Source organism: Notamacropus eugenii, chromosome 1 (assembly GCF_028372415.1).
Source record: "Notamacropus eugenii isolate mMacEug1 chromosome 1, mMacEug1.pri_v2, whole genome shotgun sequence".
NCBI classification, from domain to species: domain Eukaryota; kingdom Metazoa; phylum Chordata; class Mammalia; order Diprotodontia; family Macropodidae; genus Notamacropus; species Notamacropus eugenii.
In genome coordinates this window covers 198,982,169-199,002,607 of record NC_092872.1, presented here as the reverse complement: position 1 = coordinate 199,002,607, position 20,439 = coordinate 198,982,169, and the positions used below count along the sequence as shown (strand labels likewise).

The 20,439-nt window shown below is 39.8% G+C and overlaps 1 long non-coding RNA gene across 1 annotated transcript in view; it reads left to right on the top strand.

Annotated features, from left to right (window-relative positions):
• The first annotated feature begins 1,326 nt into the window (after nt 1-1,326).
• Nucleotides 1,327-20,439, top strand: part of LOC140513946 (uncharacterized) — a 124,162-nt gene continuing 105,049 nt past the window's right edge. The window contains exon 1 of the long non-coding RNA XR_011970421.1: nt 1,327-1,386. This is a non-coding gene — a long non-coding RNA (uncharacterized lncRNA). The remainder of the gene's footprint in view (nt 1,387-20,439) is intronic.

Genomic DNA, 20,439 nt, shown 5'->3' with positions numbered 1-20,439 from the left:
GGTTGTGATAGCTTCCAGATGAGGGAAATTTCCTCTAGCATTGAAACTTGTCACCTTCTCTGCAACTTACTATCTTAGACAGTTGCCTAGAGTAATGAGATAATAATGATAAGTAAGATGCCCAAGGTTACACAATCAGTATATGTATCCAAGGGCAGATTTGAACTGAGGTCTTCCTGGATCAAAGAACAGCTCTCTATTCATTATGGCATACCATCTCTTATGTGCATTACATAGAAAACAATTTTAATTTCACATTCAGCATTGGCCCAGGAGTGGAATAAATGTTTTTTCTCTACAATAGAGGTTCTTAATCAATTTTTGTGTCATGAAACCCTTTGGCAGTTTGGTGGACCCTTCTCAGAATAATGTTTTTAAAGGAATAATGTAAAATATATAGGATTACAAAAGAAACCAAAGGTTAGTGAAAATTAAAATGTAACTTTTCCCCTATCCAAGTTCACAGACTCCCTGAAATACAGCTCTAGGTTATTAATTCCTGTGTTAGAAGCACAGTTCCAAACAGCCCACAGAAAGAATAGGGAAAATTTTCAGAGATATTAGGAAGGCCATATTCATTAGGAATAAATTTAAGCTAATATGGGGCTGTTACTTGCCTTGGTTTTTTCCAACTCGGATTCTATCTCATCAGAAATCTTCACTGAGAAAATGAAGGCCACACAGGCTTCTCCAGTAGACTGCCTGGGGACCTCATATGGGGAAAATTGCTTGGCTCTCTCATTGGCAGGCGTCTTAGAAGCCCACCTGCTTCTAATTGTGCACACATATCACCTGTGCTGCTGATTTGCACCTGCAGTTGGCAAATTGGCCACAGGGTGTCCAATCGCAGGGCTGGGCTCCAGCTTGGTTGGGCTTAATTAGTAGTGTACAGACGGCTGCACCTGCAGCTAATTATGGGTACAAAACAGGCTGCATGGAGGAAGATTGGCTTTGCACTGTATCTACGTGGCCTCAACCTGGAAGGTTTTATTGATTAGCATCCTGACTGACAAGACCTCCACAATGGTGTCTATTGGGCTCTATGCTTTTGGTTCATGAAGACATCCTTAGAAGATGGTACTGATGTGAGACACACACCTAGAAGCTGCAAGAGAGGCATAGGAAAATGCCAGGTTCCTCTGTTGTGCTGTATTTGAAATAGGGCACTATTTCAACTAACAAAGTTGAGGAGGGGCCCAGAAAAAAAATCCAGAGAAAAATGTTGTTCAGTCATTTCAAATGCGTCCAAGTCTTTGTGACCCCATTTGGGGTTTTCTTGGCAAAGATACTAAAGTGATTTGCCATTTCCTTCTCTAACTTATTTTACAGATGAGGAAACTGAGGCAAAGAGGTTAAGTGACTTGCCCAGGGTCTCACAGCTAGCTGGTAAGTATCTGAGACTGTTTTTGAACTGAGAAAGATGAGTCTTCCTAACTCCAGGCCCAGCACTCTATCCACAATGTCACCTAGCTGCTTAAGAAAAACATTAGTAGAAAAGAATGCTCCTACCTAGAGATCTTGTGGGAAGTGGGAAAAGGGAGACAATGGGGGTGGAGTGGGAGAGTAGGCAAAAAGTCAAGGAAAGAAGATTTCTTTTTTATGGTGGGTGGTGGTAGAAGGTGAATGGTTGGAAATGGATTGCTTTGAAAACTATATTGTGCATCAATTTAATACAGGATACTTGTTAATTATTCATAAGCACACCTTGACTGGACCTACAGAACTCCTGTGATATCTCTCAGGTAGATAGTGGGTACTGGCAAAGGTCAGCTGCTTATGCTGTAGTCTGTCTACATAAAAGACCATGCATAACCGACCTTGGTATTCGTAGGCAGAAGGTTGGCCACAAGATTTCCACTCTCTTGCCTTTGTTTTCTTCACTTTACTTGGAACTTCATTCAACGTTCTCTCCCAGAGTAAACCAAAACTTTGGGGGTTTGGCTTCAAAGGTATTTGTTTAATATGTATTTGCTGCTTTTGAGACAAACGTTGGGAGGGAGAGATGTCTTCCTGTTCATCTTTAGGGATGGGGTAATAAATGAGGTCAAAAAATTGCAGAATGAACTGAGTTGAACATTTACCAGCTTTTGTTTTGCTTTATTCACAAAACCCATCTCTGGGGACAGATCTCAGACATACTGATATGTAGAGGATAGAGCTGCATTTGGATGCCTTTAGTCATAAGACAGTCATAGGATCATATATTTCAAACTGGAGGCCATTAAATCCAATCCCTTTATTTTACAATTGAGAAAACTGAGGTCCAAAGAGGTTAAGTGATTTGCCCAAGATCATATGGGTCACGGAGATTTATTTGAACCCATGACTTATTATTCCAAATTCAGCACTCATTCCACTATGCTATGTTCCCACGGTGTAGTATCTTTACTTAAATCATTGTGAATTCTTGACCCAGGACCAAGATGAAATTTTACTCCTTTGGAACTGTCATAAGAGATAGAAGAGGAAACCATGCTGGGAGTGGTCTGCTATCTTTTCCTTAGGTATGTATCTAGGATGTGACAGAGAGCCTCTTACTGCTTGTCAAGTCTGAAGATCATGTCTGGTGATTCATGGGAAAGAATGATACTACCAGAAGGGATGTAGAAAACATTACTGAGAATTTTCAACCCCTGGGTAACACACTGAAGACTTTAGGGGCAAAGGCAGAGTTTTCATTCCTACTACTGTAAGGATTTCAAAAGAGAAAGATGAATTTGGGAAATGAACATCTGAGGAAGGTCTTAAAATGGAATTTGGACTTCTGAACCATAGTTTAAAACAGGAATCATGGGGTTTTTGGTCAGGAATAAGAAGGACTGACAAAAATAATTTGTTACAAATCTGTTTAGGAAATTTTAAAAGTGATAATGGGATGAAGCAATAGAGTAGGAAAGGAGACAACTGCCCATATAAATTGGCCAAGTGAGATACCACAGAGAGCAGAAAGTACAACATAGAAAGATTATCAGCAAAGAGGACAAGAAATTCCTGGGAGATTATCTTTAGGAAGAGAAAAGAGCAATGAAACCCAAGTCCTCAGCTCTCCATTCATACATGTACAGCGTATGAGTAATAGAGTGAACTAGAAAGAAAGCTCCTATGTATCACTGAGATTGGTGCAATGGGACTAATGCGGTTATGTGAAGGCATGCATTATTCAGAAGGAACAGAATACCTAAAGGAGATGGTCAAATAGCTTTCTGTGTTAAGAAGATTATACTGATGTGAAGAAACCCAAGAACCTGAATTGTAAAGCAGAAGAATGTTTGAGTGAGGATCAATGGAAAGAAAACCAGAATTGATAGAATTGTCAAGTCAAGTCATCAACAAACATTTGTTAATTAACCATAGCCAGACGCTGCGTTAAGTGCAATGAATACAAATAGAAAGAAAGACACATTCTTTCCTCAAAAAGCTTAATTTCAAATGAGGAGAGGAAGAGAACATGTAAAGAAGGAGCTGAGGGGGAGTGAAGGAGAGGAAGGGAGAGTCCCCAAATTGGGGCACTGTAGAGAAAAACTAGAGAGTCAGAAGAGAAGCCTGGAAGGAAATGAAGAAAAGACTGGCATGGGCAGCCTTCCTGAAAAGAAGATTATGGGAAAAACTAGACAGAAGTGGCAGCAGAGGAGAAGGTATTTTCCACACCAGAAGTCCAGGAGTAGGTGAATCTCCAGGGGAAGGAAATTCTGTGGCATAACAGGGAAGGTCCGAAGATTTATTATAGTCTTCATAAAGCAGAAATTAATTTACAGACCTCCTGGCCAGAAGGAAGAAATAAATGAGACATTAGATAGACAGATTATAAACCTAGCATAGATAAGATATAGTAGAATTGGAGGAGTGCTATTTTTGGCACAATGGTTAGGATCTTGCTGTCTTCCAAAAATGGAACATCCAACAGTCTTGAGTTGTCTTATTTAATGTGTTTTTCTTGTTCAGTTCTATCTGACTCTTTATGACCTCATTTGGATTTTCTTGACAAAGATCCTGGAATGGTTTTCTGTTTCCTTCTCCATCTTGTTTTATAGAGGAGGAAAATGAAGCAACCAGGGTTAAGTGACTTGCCCAGAGTTACAACCTAGTAAGTGTCTGAAGCCAGATTTGAACTCAGGAAGATGATTCTTCCTGACTCCTGGCCAGGCACTCTAGTTGCTCTCCTTAGAGATTATCTCAGTGATTTTAAACTCTGGCAAGTTCTACCAAGTTAGGAAGACTTCAGATATGGGCCCAATGTCACACTGTAAGTCTGATGTCCAAGGACCAGTTCAAGTTCAAGGTACCCTAACAATGGTTTGGCAGCAGATAATGACTTTTAAAGCCTTAGAGACTTAGTTCTTAGAGACTCTACTAATGATAGGCCATGATCTGCTTTGATGGAAGAAGAGACTGCAATAATTGAAATCACAGATGCTTGAAACATTGAAGTACTCTATAGAAGACAGAAGCAAAGGCAAGATAAGTAAGGATGAGTGCCAAAGAGTGGAGCAGTCCTTTGAGGACGGTGTCAGGAATGGTAAAGTTCAGAGTGAATTGAAGGTGACAGTGAATACTAGGGACAGGGATAGTTACTGGACCTTTCATGTCCTTGGTACATGATCCTCATCCTCCAGATGAGAGAACTGCCTCTAAAGATGTAGACCCACATCTGCTCTAATGATTTAGAGTCTTAAGAGAGGATATGTGAGATTTGCCAAAGTCTGTGTAATCAGAGCATGTCGGAGGTGGAACTCAAAGGCAGGTCTTCCTGACTTCCATGGTAGTCTATCTCTGCCACATTGCCTCTCTGAATACTAAGGACAACAAAAGAGATTTTTAAAAAAAAAAATCATGTTAGGAGTAGGAGGATAATAAAAAAGGTGAATGGGAATAGGATCTCGATAATGAATGATAGAGAAAAGGCTGACCTATTCATTTTTTTAAAGCCAAGGAAAATGACATTTGGACTAGGAAGGACAAAAATGGATATAAAGGAATCAAAACCTAAGATAAGTCAGGATAATAAGGTAGCACTCAGCTGTCAACAAGTTCAAGACATAGACTCAGATGAACTATATTGCAGGATACTGGAAAACCTTATAGATATGATTGCTGAGTCAATAGTACAGTAGACATGCTTTAGGACTAGTATGACAGATGTCCTAATTTTGGAAAAAGGGAAAGAAGTGAAGTTTTCAAGCTATAAGCTAGTAAATTTGTTTTTGATTCTTGGTCAGATTGAAGAATGTACTTATAACCTGTAGCCTACTCATCCTTTCTTCATCTTGCAAGACTATGAATCAATTCTGATTTTAAGAACTAAAGGAAAAAAGGTCCTTTTTCTCTCTTTGGCTCATTATGCCTCCACTCCATAAGTATAATTTGTGTTTAGATTTCCACAGATAGAGGGAATAGGAGTCCCTACCTCCCATACGTTGCATTCTAAGTAACATGCATATCGAGTATGGTATAGTCTTTAGTTTACCCCACAGAAAAGGCAAAAGATTCAAAGTTCTGACAGGAAACCCATAAATAGAATCATAAAACACATAAAACACTTAATGGCCTCAGAGGAACCTATAAACAGATAAACAAGACATATAAAGGACTCATAGTGGTTCCCTTCGGAAGGAATAGAATTCCAGGTTACCGTCAGGTCAACATTGACATTTTGGTGAATCCCTTGGTCTCCTACCACAGAGGTGCCAAACAAGTGACCCACAGCCTACAATACTGAACCAAATTAAAATGTAATTGGGGAAAATTTAACAAAATAAATAAAAATACAATGGAACATAGATAGCATTACATTTTAAAATTAAATCAATATACTGCCCGCAGGGATTCTTAGTGTCCCCCGTTTCTGTTTAAATCTGACATCACTGATATACAATATGTGGAAACACATTTAAAGCCTCTTTTTTTAAGTTTCTGTAGAAACAGTAAGAAGCAATATTTCCCCAGCTTAAACCCTTTCTAGGAAAATAGGCAGAATAAAAGCTAAAACCTTCCCTTAGGGAATGGGACTAAGGGTAAAAACCAAATTTAACTCTTATCTAGATAAGATCCTTGCCTCCTGTTATTTTATCCCCTGAAGCAATTGATGTTAGGATCCACCTTTCTCCATTGATCAAAGGCAGAAGGTCTCTTTGGTTATTCCAGGAGTCCTATTGACTTCTGGAGAGGAACTGGTACAAGAAGGAATGGGAGGGTAACTTTGTCACTCAAATATTTTGGAATGTAAACTACAAACTATACTTTAACATATCTTTTCCTTTTTCAAAATTCTTATAAATGTTACATACATAAAGTCTTGGGGTTAGAGTCATTTTGGAGGGCTCAGCTACATGTTGTGAAAAGAGATGCTTGATTATTATGTTAATGTTAAATTAAATTAAATTGTTTCTCGATGACTTGACCCTAAAATATGGAGTATGGTATTAATATTTTTTCTTCAACAAGTACCTTCTAGGTTAATTTTTGCCCCGTGTGGTTTAGACTCCCCTCCTTCCAAGACAAACAACACTTTGGGCCTGTTGGACAGACAAGCCCCTTTCTCTTCCCATTGGACCTACACCTTCTGAGTAGGTCTAAGAGTAGAGATGGTAAGACCTAGATCTCTTCCTCATCTGCCCAAGTCTGAGGGCTCTCATGGCTTTAGGGGCTATATGGGCTGTGCTTTTTCTTAGAGGCATGTTGCTAGTGAAATTCCCATTTCCTTCCTAGACTTTCTTATGTCCAAATTCTCAAATTTATGGGTGCTCTCAAGATAACTCCCAAGGGAGACACTGCTCAAAAAATCTCCCTTCTCTGCTCTAAGCTTAGATTTGGGGTTCATACTGCTTTTCCCTCACCTTCCAATGAGCAGATTTACATTATGAAACATTGTCCCTGAATGCTTCTGTCAGGCTGAGTGATCAAGTATGTTTGTTTCTTCCATTTATTTCTAAAGACAGTCTAACATTGCTCTAGCTGCTGCCATTTTGTGTGCAAGACTGCTTATTCTGTTTTCTGGTCACTGTTCTGTGTTCAGAAAAGTAAACAGAAAAGGCAGAAGGGGATCAGGTACTTGAAATCCAGTAACTCTTCTCTCAGGTCATCTGAGGACTAGATGTTGGTCTGATTTTTCTTTTTTTTTTTTTGATTAAATTATTTTATTTGTTTTCAGTGTTCAACAATCACTTCCATATATCTTAGATTTTTTTCCATTTCCTCCCCTCATTCCCCCCTCCCTCCCCACTCCCTCCCTGAGATGGCATGCAATCATATATAGGTTCTACACATACATACCTATTAAATGCATGTTGCATAGAAGAGCTAAAATGAATGGGAGAAACCATAAAACAAAACAAGACATAATACAAAAGAAAATGGCCTGTTTCTATCTGCGATCCAATTCCATAGTTCTTTCTCTGGATGTGGAAGATGTTTTGCCTCAAGAGTCCATTGGAAATTTTTTAAGTCCAAGCATTTCAATGAAGTACTAAGTCTACCAGAAAAATTCTTTGCACACTGTGGTTTTTGTTGTGTACAAAGTTCTCCTGGTTCTGCTCCTTTCACTCAGCATCAGTTCATATAAGTCTTTCCAGGGTTCTCTGAAGTCTTCCTGTTCATTTCTCATAGCACAATAGTATTCCATTACATTCATGTACCACAACTTGTTCAGCCATTCCCCAATTGATGGGCATCCCCTTGATTTCCAGTTTTTGGCCACCACAAAGAGAGCTGCTATAAATATTTTTGTACATGTGGGACCCTTTCCCATTTCTATGATCTCTTTGGGATAGAGTCCCAGAAGCGCTATTGCTAGGTCAAAGGGTATGCACATTTTTGTAGCCCTTTGGGCATAGTTCCAAATTGCTCTCCAGAATGGTTGGATCAGCTCCCAGGTCCACCAACAATGAATTAGTGTTCCAACTCTCCCACATCTTCTCCAGCATTTATCATCTTCCTGTTTTGTCATATTAGCCAATCTGATAGGTATGATGTGGTATCTTAGAGTCGTTTTGATTTGCATCTCTCTAATCAATAGTGATTTAGAGCATTTTTTCATGTGATTATAGATAACTTTAATTTCTTCTTCTGAAAATTCCCTATTCATATCCTTTGACCATTTATCAATTGGGGAATGACTTGTATTCTTGTACATTTGACTCAGTTCTCTATATATTTTAGAAATGAGGCCTTTATCACAGACACTAGTTGCAAAAATTCTTTCCCAGTGTTCTGCTTCCCTCCTAATCTTGGTTCTATTGGGTTTGTTTGTGCAAAAACTTATCAATTAATGTAATCAAAATTATCCATTTTGCACTTCATAATGTTCTCTGTCTCTTGTTGGGTCACAAATTTCTCCATTCTCCATAAAGCTGACTGATACGCTATTCCTTGCTTCCCTAATTTATTTATAGTATCAATCATTATACCTAGATCATGTATCCATTTGGACTTTATTCTTGTGTATGGTGTCAGACATTGGTTTATGTCCAGTTTCTACCACATTGTTATCCAGTTTTCCCAGCAATTTTTGTCAAAAATGAGTTCTTATCCCAGAAGCTGGGGTCCTTGGGTTTATCAAACAGTAGATTGCTATATTCATTAACTACTGTGTCTTGAGTACTTAACCTATTCCACTGGTCTACCCCTCTGTTTCTTAGCTGGTAACAAGTGGTTTTCATAATTCCTGCTTTATAATACAATTTGAGATCTGGTAGGGCTAGGCCACCTTCCCTAACATTTCTTTCCATTAGTTCTCTTCATATTGTGGACCTTTTGCTCTTCCAGATGAATTTTCATATTATTTTTTCTAGCTCTAGAAAATTATCTGATGGTTTGATTGGTATGGCACTGATAAGTAAATTAATTTAGGTAGAATTGTCATTTTTATTATATTAGCTCAGCTTATGTTGGTCTGATTTTTTAAAAAAGGAAGAAAATAGAGTCTACAAGCCAAAGGTCAGTGAGGTTGGCTTTGAGTCCTGGAAAAATTCTAGAATGGATCATTAATGAGATAATTAGTGAAATCTAGAAAAAAGAAGTAGTGATCATGAAGAATTTGCATCATAAAGAATTTCATGATTTCATCAAGAAAAGATCTTTCCAGATGAATCTCATGTCCTTTTTTTTCATAGTACTATGCTGGTAGATTAGGGGAATGCTCTGTAGATATTTGCTAAACTATAACGATGTTAGGTAGACTCAGAACTGGTTGAATGAACAGAAACAAAGAAGTCATCAATGGACCCATGTCAACTTAGAGGAAGATCTGAAGTGGAGGTATTTGTTTTTAGCCCTTTGCTGTTGCCTTTGTCCGTGCCATCAGAGAAATGATGACACAACTTGCACTTGACTTTGTTTTCAGTGAGGGATCAAGAACTTGAATACCATGTTTAACAAACTCTCAAAGGACAAAAAGTCAAGATTCAAAAAAGATCTTAGGTTAGAACAATAGGCAATGTAATCAGATGAAATTTAGCATAAATGTTAAGTCTTGTACTTGGATAACAAATCAGTTTTGCAAATCTAGAATGGGGGAATAGTGTAGATAATGCTCAGTCATTCAATTCTAGAGTTGTATGAAGTCTGGAAAGCTGGAATCAATAGTGACATGACATTCAAAGAAATTAATGGGGTATTAGATTGCATTAATAGAAATATAGTGTCTAACTGTATTTGGAATGTTGTGTTAATTTATGGAAAGCACATTTTAGAAAGGGCATTGACAAGTAATAACATATCCAGAATTAACCAAATTCCTCATAGAATTACAAACTTTGAGAGTAGGAAAGGATGTTAGAGGTCATCTGTATCTGAATAGGAATACCCTCTATCATATATTAAACAATGGTCATTCAGTCTCTGCTTAAGATCTTTAGCAAGAAATGGGACAAGATCAAAAGAGAGAATAGAAGAAATGGGAGGCAGGATAGGATAGAGGGAAATATAGTTAGTCTTTCACAACGTGACTATTATGGAAATCTTTTGCAAAACTACACATGTATAGCCTATATTGAACTGCTTGTCTTCTCAGTGGGGATGGGTGGGGAAGGAGGAAGGGAGAGAAGTTGGAACTCAAAGTTTTAGAAACGAATGTTGAGGATTGTTTTTACAGGCAACTGGGAAATAAGAAATACAAGTAATGGGGTATAGAAATCTATCTTGCCCTACAAGAAAAGAGAGAAGATGGGGATGAGGGAAGGGAGGGTTGTGACAGAAGGGAGGGCAGATTGGGGAAAGGGGTAATCAGAATGCATGGTGTTTTGGGGTGGGGGGAGGGGAGAGATGGGGAGAAAATTTGGAACTCAAAATCTTGTGGAAATGAATGTTGAAAACAAAAAATAAATAAATTAAATCAAGTGAAAAAAAAAAAAGAAGGCACTACAATGCAAAGCAGCTAGAATGGAGGTGGGAATTCGAGATAATTTAAGAAGGAACCAAGGATCTTTATTTTATTTATTTATTTATTTATTGGGACATGATAAACATCTTCAAGTATTTGAAAGGTTTTTGTGTAGAAAATTAGTCTTATTCTTCTTGGCTTCAGAGCAGAAATAGGAGAAATGGTTGAGGATGTGAGGGATACGGATTTTGGCTCTATGTAAGAAAAACTGTCTAATAATTAATGTTGTAAAAAGTAGAGTGGGCTACCTCAGGAGATGGTGAGTTCCCAATCACTTTATATCCATAAATAGAGGCTGCAGAATTGTCAGAAATCTCTTACACTAGATGGCTTCTAAAGTTCTTTCCAACTTTGAAAGCCTGTGAGTCTATGAAATATTACTCTCTAGGGCCTAATGTGATTTTTATCTTAAGATCTTTGAGATGGGAGTGAATATATAATGTATTTGTAATACATAATGCATTTTGAAGCATTCTCAGAAATCCTCTTTCCTACTGAAGTGCCCTAGTACCTAGAATTCTATCATTTATATTAATTTGTTTGGAGGAAGGATTTATCTTCTCCTTATGAACATCCTTGTGAGTGCAAATGCCCCTGGAAGATTGGGGGCAAAAGGTTGAATTCATTAAGTCACTAATAATGGTAGTGTGAATCACAGACTTTCAGAATTGAAAGGGGACTCATAGGCCACCTAGTCCGATCTGTATTTGAACAAGAATCCCCAATACAACGTATCTAACAAGTTGTTATCTGGCTTTGCTTGAAAAGCTGAAGTGAAAGGGAACTCACTGTTTCCCAAGGTATCCCATTCCACTCTTGGGCGGTCCTCATTGTTAGGGAATATTTCCTTATATCAAACCTAAATCAATCTCTTCACAAACTTGACCTTTGCAACCAGAAAGAACAAGTATAATTCCTTTCAAATGAAAGCCCTTCAAATACATGAAGATAGCCTTCATATACTGCCATGTTTTTTTTTCCTTTTCAATGTTAAATATTCCAATTTCTTTCAACAAACAACTTGAACTTGAAGCCTCATCCTGGTTTTCCTTCTCTGGACAGTCTCTAACTTATTAATACCTTTTCTAAAATGGGGTACCCAGAACTGAAGACAGTATGTATTCCAGATGTGGTCTGATCAGTTCAGAGCACAGCTGGTCTTTCCTCTCCTGGGCCTCGATGTTTTACCTCTCCTGATGCAGCCTAAGATTTCATTAGCTTTCTTGGCTGTCGACAATTCAATTCGACAAAAACTTATTAAGTGTCTATCTCATAAGAGGTAAGATACTAGGCTGCTGGGGATTTAAAGACAAAAATAAAAACAATTCCTGCTTTCAAGGTGTTCTTTAATCCCCTGGGATGATAAAATATGCACATATCAAGTAAATATGAAGTATATTACACAGCCACCTAGAGTAATGTCAAGGGAATGTGTATAAGTGAGGAGGTTGAGAAAAGGTGTCATGTAGGAAATGGCACCTAACTTGAGCTGTGCATAGAAAGAAACTAGGGATTCTGTAAGGCAGAGATAGGAGAGAATGCATTTGAGACATGGGGGACTATTGGTGTGAAGTCATGGAGATGGAATATGGGATATTGTGTGAGGAAACAGCAAGCCAATTTGACTGGAGTGGACAACGCTTGATCACTGGAGTGATCTGACGTAGTACTGAAAGGCAGGTGGGAGGTAGGTTTCTTTATAGGCTAGGAAATGGAAGACAACATACATTTAATAAGCACCTATGTGCCAGACATGGTGCTTAGTGCTTTGCAAATATCATCTCATTGGAAGATGTTGTATTTTATCTTATTTTAGATATTCTCTTATCTGTAGTTTATCTTATTTGTATCTTAGAAGGGAATCCTGTGAAGACTTTTGAGTAGAGGATGGCTTAGGTCTCTGCTTTAGGAATATCAGTTTGGCAGCTGTGAAGGGTAGATTGTAGAAGGGGAGAGATTTTTGGAGACATAAACTAATTAAGAAGCTAATATAATAGTGCTGGTGAGAGGTGATGAGGACCTAAATACTATAGGGTAAGGACTGGGCATATGGTCAGGATTCCAGGATCAGTGTCAGCAGGTAGGTGGGGCTGTGAAAGGTTCAGGTAAGGTGCAGAGGTCTTGGGGGTGGGCAGTGCTTTGCACTTTCATGGAGGTGGAATAGATGGCCTGGTCAATGATACATGAAGCTCCCAGGTGCTGGAATGGGATGCTAGGGTCAATGTCAGCAGGTGGGCAGGACTCTGAGGGATTCAAGTAGGGTGCTGAGGTCTGTGTCATGGAGCGATCAGTTTTCTAAGAGGCCACTGTGAGATAGGGGATGAAATAAGTGTTGTGGAGGTAAAATTGCCAAGACTTGGCAATTTACTGGATGTGGGAGTTGAGGGATAAAGTCTGTGATTCTGGATGACTAGAAGGATGGTCATGTCATCAACAGAAATGGGAAAGTTTGGAAAGGAGTATGGGTTTGGAGAAAATGAGTTCTCTTTCTGGACATTTTAAGTTTGAGATACCTTTGGGAAATCTACGTAGAAAATCGCAGCAAGTAGTTTGTGATTGATTCAGGACTGAAGTACATAAGAGAGATTATGGCTGGATAGACAGGGTGTCCCACAAATCTCAGTGCAGTTTTAAGCTTTAAAAGATTTGGGAAGTAATTACATAGCTGATAAATGAAATCATGGGGACTGATGAGATCACTGAAGGAGAATAGAGAGAAAAGAGTCCAAGACAGAGTCTTGTGGTGAGCCCACATGTTCTGGACAGAAGGATTATGAAAAAGCAAAAAGAAATGAGAATGAGACCAGAGAGGTGAGAGGAATAACAAGGAAATATAGCACCACAGAAGTCAAGAAAAGAGAGTGTCCACGAGAAGTCAAGGCAGGGTGGTCAACAGGATCAGAAGCTGTAGATAAGTAAGGAAGTATGAGCAACAAGAAAAGATGATTGAAAAGTCCTTAGGAGATCACTGGCAGCCTTGGGAAGAGACTCATCAATCAGACATGTAGATTGGCAGTCGAACTTTGAGGGACTGAGAAGCGAATGGGAAGTGAGGAAAGAGGCAACAATTGCCACCAGTACTTTCATAATGAACATTCTTTCTAGATAATAGTCAGCTGAGCAAAAGTTTGCTATAAATGAGCAGACCCTACTAATGGGAAGGACAGAGAGGAAGCCCTTGGCAATAGCCTTGGACTTAACTATGAGTCTACATATCCAAGCTCTCTTTCTTCCTTCTCTCTGCAGACACAGCAGTGGTTGCATTAGGTTTGATTCCAGTTTTGGGTAGGAACAAGACTAAATTATCAATCCTGAGTTTACTGGAAGGACCTAGGAGAACTGTTTCCTCCCTAGTTCACTATACCATTCACCCACCCCCATTCCATCCCAGCAGTCTCTTAGAAAACTGGCCACTTGCTGACATGGGCCCCAGGTGACTTCAAACTTGGGAGCTCTTCGAAGAAGGTAGGCCCCTCACAGCAGCCCACCTCTCTGTTTTCTAACACAAGACACCTCCTCAGCAGTAAGAAGGCTCCACTTGTGATAGGGAGCTTGGCACACCACACCTTACAAACATAGTCTATATCCCAAGTCTTCCTTTTCACCTGGTGGCCTCATAGAAAACCATCCCCTCTAGGACACAAACCCTGCCTGGACCCTTTGGATCCCTGCCCAACTGCTGACATTGACCCTGGGGTTGTGTCACAACTGGGAACATCATCCACCATTGACCTGGCTCAGAGACCTCAAATTTTACTGCCTCCCATAAAAACCGCAAGGCACTGCCCACCCTTCTGAGACCTAATGCAGGACCCCTCCTCAGCAGTATTGAGTCCTACCCACCTCCTGACAGGGATCCCAGGACACTGAGTTAAAGGCCTCTTCCATGTGAATTGAGCATGCTAATCCCAAATACAGGCCCCAACCCAAGGCTCCTCTCATCCCTCAATAGCCTCTTAGAAAACTACTCAACAACACAGATCTCAGCACCAGACCTGAAAGATTAATAGCCTTGCTCACTTGATGACCTTGATCCTGGGATCCAGTCATTGCAGCTTGAAACCGCACCCATGTAACGAAGACCTCTCCTCAGATATTCAGAGTTACCACTCACCTGATAGGGACCCCTAGATCCAAAAGCTGACCAAGGCACCAAATTGCTATAAGTCATGAATCTCCTCCCCTTCACTTCCCAGTAGCCATTTAGAAAAATGCCCACCCATTGACACAGTTTGTAAACCCTATCCCCAGCAGCTGGAAAAATGATAACCCCCTACCCCCCCAGCAGCTTCTGGGAGCCTAAATGACTTGACCTGAAACCTGGAAAGGTGCCCATGAAGTCAAAGGGAGCCCCATCCATCTGGCCAATTGGACCAAATCAACACCAGCCCCTTGACCTTGATTTCAACTTGGAGCTCAGTGTCCATCAGGTGGCTGAAAGAGGAAGACTCTAGATACAGCTTTGGGCTTGGACCCTGAAGGAAAGCTCTGGTAGCTGCTTCCAGGGTCCCCACCCTTTTCTATCACCATGCCTGGGTAGTGGGTGCTCCAGCTGCTCTGGCCTCTCTGCCTCTTAGGCCAGAGGCAGGGAATGAATCCGTCTACAGAGGTCTAAGCCAGGATTTCCCTCGACTGGCAGTCATTCTCAGGATTCTCCATTAGCGCACACACTATTGCTTTTAGTGAAAATTGCATGTATGACTAAGAGTAATTCTATCTCTTCCCCTTCCTCAATGCATGTATACGGAAATGAGTAATAATGATCTAAATACAAAGAAGCAAGCACAACTTAATGACCTTTAACTGTGTCTTCTTGTGGTATGAGGCAGGTAAAAGAACACAGGGTTTAGATTAAAATCCTGACTGACACTCTCTTTGAGACCCTGGGCAAATCACTTCATTCCTGTCAGCCAAGTTTCCTTATCTGTAAAGTAAGGTGTTCGACTAGGTCCTTCCAACTCTGACATTTGGTAACCCTATCTAACACCATCTCTTGGGGACTTAGTGAGTGACTTAATGTGGACTCAAAGATATGATACAAAACTAGTGGTCCAGATAATTGCCAAAGTATGAACTCCATTTACCCTCCCCAGTACTGTTCTTGTGTATGATATTGATTCTTACTGCAAAACCCAGTGGAGAAAATAAGATCAGAATTGCATTGTCTACCTCCACCCTACTTCTGTTAGCCTGAGAATCAAGGTCACAGTGATCTCTCATACCAAAATCAATAACTTCAATCAGAACCTATCCAACTAGAAAGTCTGCTTCAATAGAACAAAGTCTAGATAGAAAAGGTGATGGCTCTTTGTCCATCCTTAACATCAGGAGATGGAGGGCAAAGTCAAAGCAGTGAGAGATGTTCCCTCAACATCAGGAGCAAGAGAGAGAAATGGAAAAAGAAAGAGACAGAAGGTGAAAAACATACAGAGTCCAATTGAAGTAAAGAGAGAACACTAGTAGAAATGGGGTTGCAGGTGTAGAAACAAAGCCAGTTACTAAAGGTAAGCAGAATGGCTTGTGGGAGCCCTTTGTTACTTCAGAGGAGTAATTGTCATTGATGGGATGTTAATAGGAGTCATTATGTAGTTATTAAAAAGGGAATGTGGTGAGCTCAGCTGCATTGCTTAGCTCAGATCTCTATGTTTAACTCAGTGTTTTGCCTCTGCACAAAAGCAATAAGATATCTTTCTTTGACAGTCTTAGAATGGTGTTGGCAGCTTCCTCACTTAGGGAGCCAGAGAATTCTTTCATTCATACAGCAAACATCTATTGAGTTCCTGCTACCAAAATATTGTTGGTCATTTAAAAAGGTAAATAAAAAGGAGTCAGTCCCTCAAAGAGTTTACATAATCTAATAAGGAATGGAAGAGGGGTACGTTTGTTTAGTGACATCAGTGAATCTGTGTTCTTCCTGAATGAAGTAGTTGCTTCCTGGGATGGATCACAGCCATGCTTTCTGATCCTGTGATGCTCCTTATCCACACCCACCCATGACTCCTTCCCCAGAATCTACCATGTGCTGAAGATGTTCCTGTGCCTCTTTGAAAATTGTATGGAAATCAGTGCTACACTCGCTCTTCTATCCTCTTCCTGTGTAACCCACTGTACCGCCAAGGCAATATTCATAGCACTGGTGGTGACTATGAATATGCCAGCATAGTTCTCAATCGCCACGTATAAAAGACTCTCCAGATAGAAGGCAGAAGAAAAACATTTGTTTAAACACCAGAAAGCCAAATCCCAGAACCGGAAAGCAAAATCCATCATGGTGACCAAGAAGTTAATAAACATGATCACAGCAGAGGGCAAAGCCATTCTCAAACCTCCCCTCCCTCAGCCAGGGCCTTCTCGCTATCAACTGTCACAATGTGTCAGTTGATCTGTGTTCTATCCCCTCTGACCTAACCCTATTCACTTACTTCCTCCCAGTTCCACTCTACCCTTCCTGTTCTGCCTCTTCAGCAAGCTCCTCCCACCACATGTAACTTAGGCTTCCAGGATATTTAAGCAGATCATATGGACCTATTAATGAATGAGAAAGATTTTTCCATTTAAATTACTATTATACCAGTCCACCTCCTTTTCTTTTTTTTGTTAATTTATTTGTTTTCAATTTTCAACAATCACTTCTATGTGTTTTAATTTTTCTCCCCCTTCCTCCTTGAGATGGCATGTAATCTTATATGGGTTCTACACATACATTCTTATTAAACACATTTTCATTTTAGTCATGTTACATAGAAGAATTAAAATGAATGGGAGAAAGCATGAGAAAAACCAAACCAAATCAAAACATAACAAAAGAGAAAACAGTCTGTTTCATTCTGTGTTCCGGTTCTATAGTTCTTTCTCTAGAAGTCGATGGCATTTTGCATCAGGAATCTTTTGGAAATGTTTTAGGTCCCACCTCTTTTTCTAATCAGATGTTTCCTTAATGATGCCTACAACAACATTTCTTGCATGCGAGTAATGATTGGTAATATAATGCACCCTTCCCGGTATAGTGGCACAGGTCCTGCTAATGAAGAGCCTGAGGCTGCTGAATCTGCTGAACTTGGGAGTTCTGACATGCAATATGACTAAAGCCTGCCTGGGTGTCTTCACTAAGTTTGGCATCAATACAGTGAGTTCTCAGAGTGGAGGGTCATCAGGCTGCTTATGGTGGGACAAACTGTTCCAGGTCAGAAACAAGCAGGCCAAAAAATTCTGTGTGGATCAGCAGTGGCATCCTGCCCAGGAGTGGCTATAGCAGTGGGAGAGACAGGGACATCTCTCTTTTGCTTTCTCTCTCTCTCTCTGTCTTTCTCTCTCTCTGTCTCTCTCTGTCTCTGTCTCTCTGTCTTTGTCTCTGTCTCTCTCTCTCTCCCCATACAAATGTGTGTGATGCATGTGACATACCCACCGTGCATGAACCTCTCCGATGATCTGTGAATTATTTACAATTCTGATTCTTCAGAGATTATGCTAGTCTATGATTTCTGGTAGTAATATCACCAAGAAAAGACTGATACTATAAAGGTAGGTTTTTGTGTGAGAGAACAGTTAGGGATAACTGAAAATTATATGTGTAATTCTCCCAAAGCAATCATGTTTTATATCCTCCTTATATTCAATTGTGGGTCCAGCTTTTTCATTTGCAGTATCTGTCTAAGGCCTATTTAGTATTATTGGACTAACTCAACATGTTTTCCATTCAATGGCTTATAATTGTCTGGGCAATATGCATTCTTCATCCATTTGCTATTTTTCCCACCATTTGAGTTACCAGGCTGATCTCTTTGGTTGGCTGTGGATCTCATCTATGTAATAGGGGCAGGCAAAATTCCCCCAGCACTGCTTTCCCTGTAATTTCTTGATATGATAATCTATTCAGGGCTTGGATTCCAGATACTTTCCTTGGCTCAGCCCCCAGCCACTAGAACTCTTATGTAGATCCAGGCATTAGAAATATCTTAGACTTAAAGTCTAAAGTAAAGTAAAGGCAAAGAAGGATATCTAAAATAGCATGCATGGTGATATCAGGAAATTATCAGGAGACAAATGGTGCAGAATGCTGCAAACCCAGTCAGCCAGCATCCCAAAGCAACTTCTTTCCATATGCCCAATTCCCAACCCTTAGAAATGCTGCGTCTTTGTTCCCATTCCCCAGCAGAGTCTCATTATACAGTGCTAGAGGCCAAAGGAAAGCCTGGGACTTTAGAGACGAACACCAAAGGGGCTGCAGCCTAGTGTCTGATTCTCAATGCTGTTATACAAATGGATCACTGAGAGAAATCTGCGTTCACTCTTGGTTACTTCACAGATGGCCAAGATGGAGAGACTTGGACTCATCTACTTCTGCTGTCATGGATGATTGCTGTCTTGCACGATCCTTAACCAGGGATGGGGAAAACACTCATGCCTAGTCTAGGATTCGTATACTAGCTATACTATCAATTTTTCCAGGGGAAAGTAGGCATACATACAGTGATGGGAATTATTATAAGAATATTGAGAAGAACACTGGAGAGAAGAAGAGTTAATAGCCATGGGAAGTAGAAGGACAAAGGAAAATTCTCTTCTGGTTTTTAGCTCTTCTCCTTTTCCATCTCCTTCCCATTGTTCCTCTCTCCCACCCTCACCCCTAAACTTTCATCAGTAGGTGTTTACTCACTTCAAGTCCATGTTGGGGATATGTCATTAATCCCTATGTACCTTACATTGAGAAAACAAGTCATGAAATGCCTTGGCACTTGATGTGTGCACACAATGTTGTCCTCGGACAAGAACATTTGATAGAGCTTGTCATCTATGGGGAATCCCTCTTCCATTTGGACCAGGTCCAAAATCCTCCATGGCACACCATGTTAGGCAAGTATACATCATCCTACATCAACCCAAGGCCTTGCTTGATACATATATCAGTTGAACAAAGTTATCTCTGTGGTTGTATTTCTCCAATAGTCTTGTGTGGTCTTTTAAAGAAACATTTTTCTTTTTTATTATGAACTTAATAATCAACAAACAAACATTTCAACATACAAAGAAGAACAGGAAAGAAGCTTTTATTAAAAAAACTGTAAACTATTGTTGCATATAATTTGTTTTTAAGATTTCTATATGCATATATATGTAAGTGTATATTTATATACATACACATATATGTACACACACACATATTCACAGGTCCAAATCTTCAAACCCAAATATCTGTCCATTATACTATAGATATCTTCCCTGACTGTTTCTTTCTTAATTCTCTATATTATGTAATAGTACAACCTACTGGTCAATAAGCAAGTGCCTGGTTCTTCTGTTCAAGGTTTGTGATCTATTTTCCGAACCTTTCACCTAGTTCCTCTTTTTGCCTAGATGTTCTGTAGTGTACACCAATGAAAAAATTCCTACTGTTTCTGGGTCAGTTGACCATCACCCAAATCCTCTCCATGGTACTTTCCCAATTTGATTTCTGTGAATCCCTCATATGAGTAAACCTTCTTAATATCCAGTGCTACAGGGGCAGCCAGATAGTACCATGGATAAAGCGCTTGCCCTGGCATCAGGAGGACCTGATTTCAAATCTGGCCTCAGGCATTTACCAGCTATGTGACCCTGGGCAAATCACTTATCCTTCATTGCCTAAATAAATAAATAAGATATTCAGTGCTACTTCAAGCCGCTTTCTACCTTTGGCTCTCCCCTCCACTTTAAACTATTCTGTTCTTTTAGAATTTAGAGATATGTGTCCAGAGCCATGGTCCAGTTGTGGGTTTCATCTTGTCCAAGTCTCAGCAATACATAGGAAATCAGATTTGCAACCCTGCATTAAAACCTCTAGCTCCCTCTGTTTGTTACCTAAACTTTGTGCATTTATGAATAGGCATGGGTTTTACTATCGTTTCCTTTCTAGGGTTGTGTTGTCTGTGTTAACCTTTGACTGTCTCAACTGCTTTGTTTTTTTTCCTGCTTTTTTGCAGCTATTCTCTATGGTATCTAACTTGTTAGAAGTGTATTGTGTGTATATGTGTGTGTGTGTGTGTATGTGTATATATGGAAACACATGTATACACACAGAGTTCCAA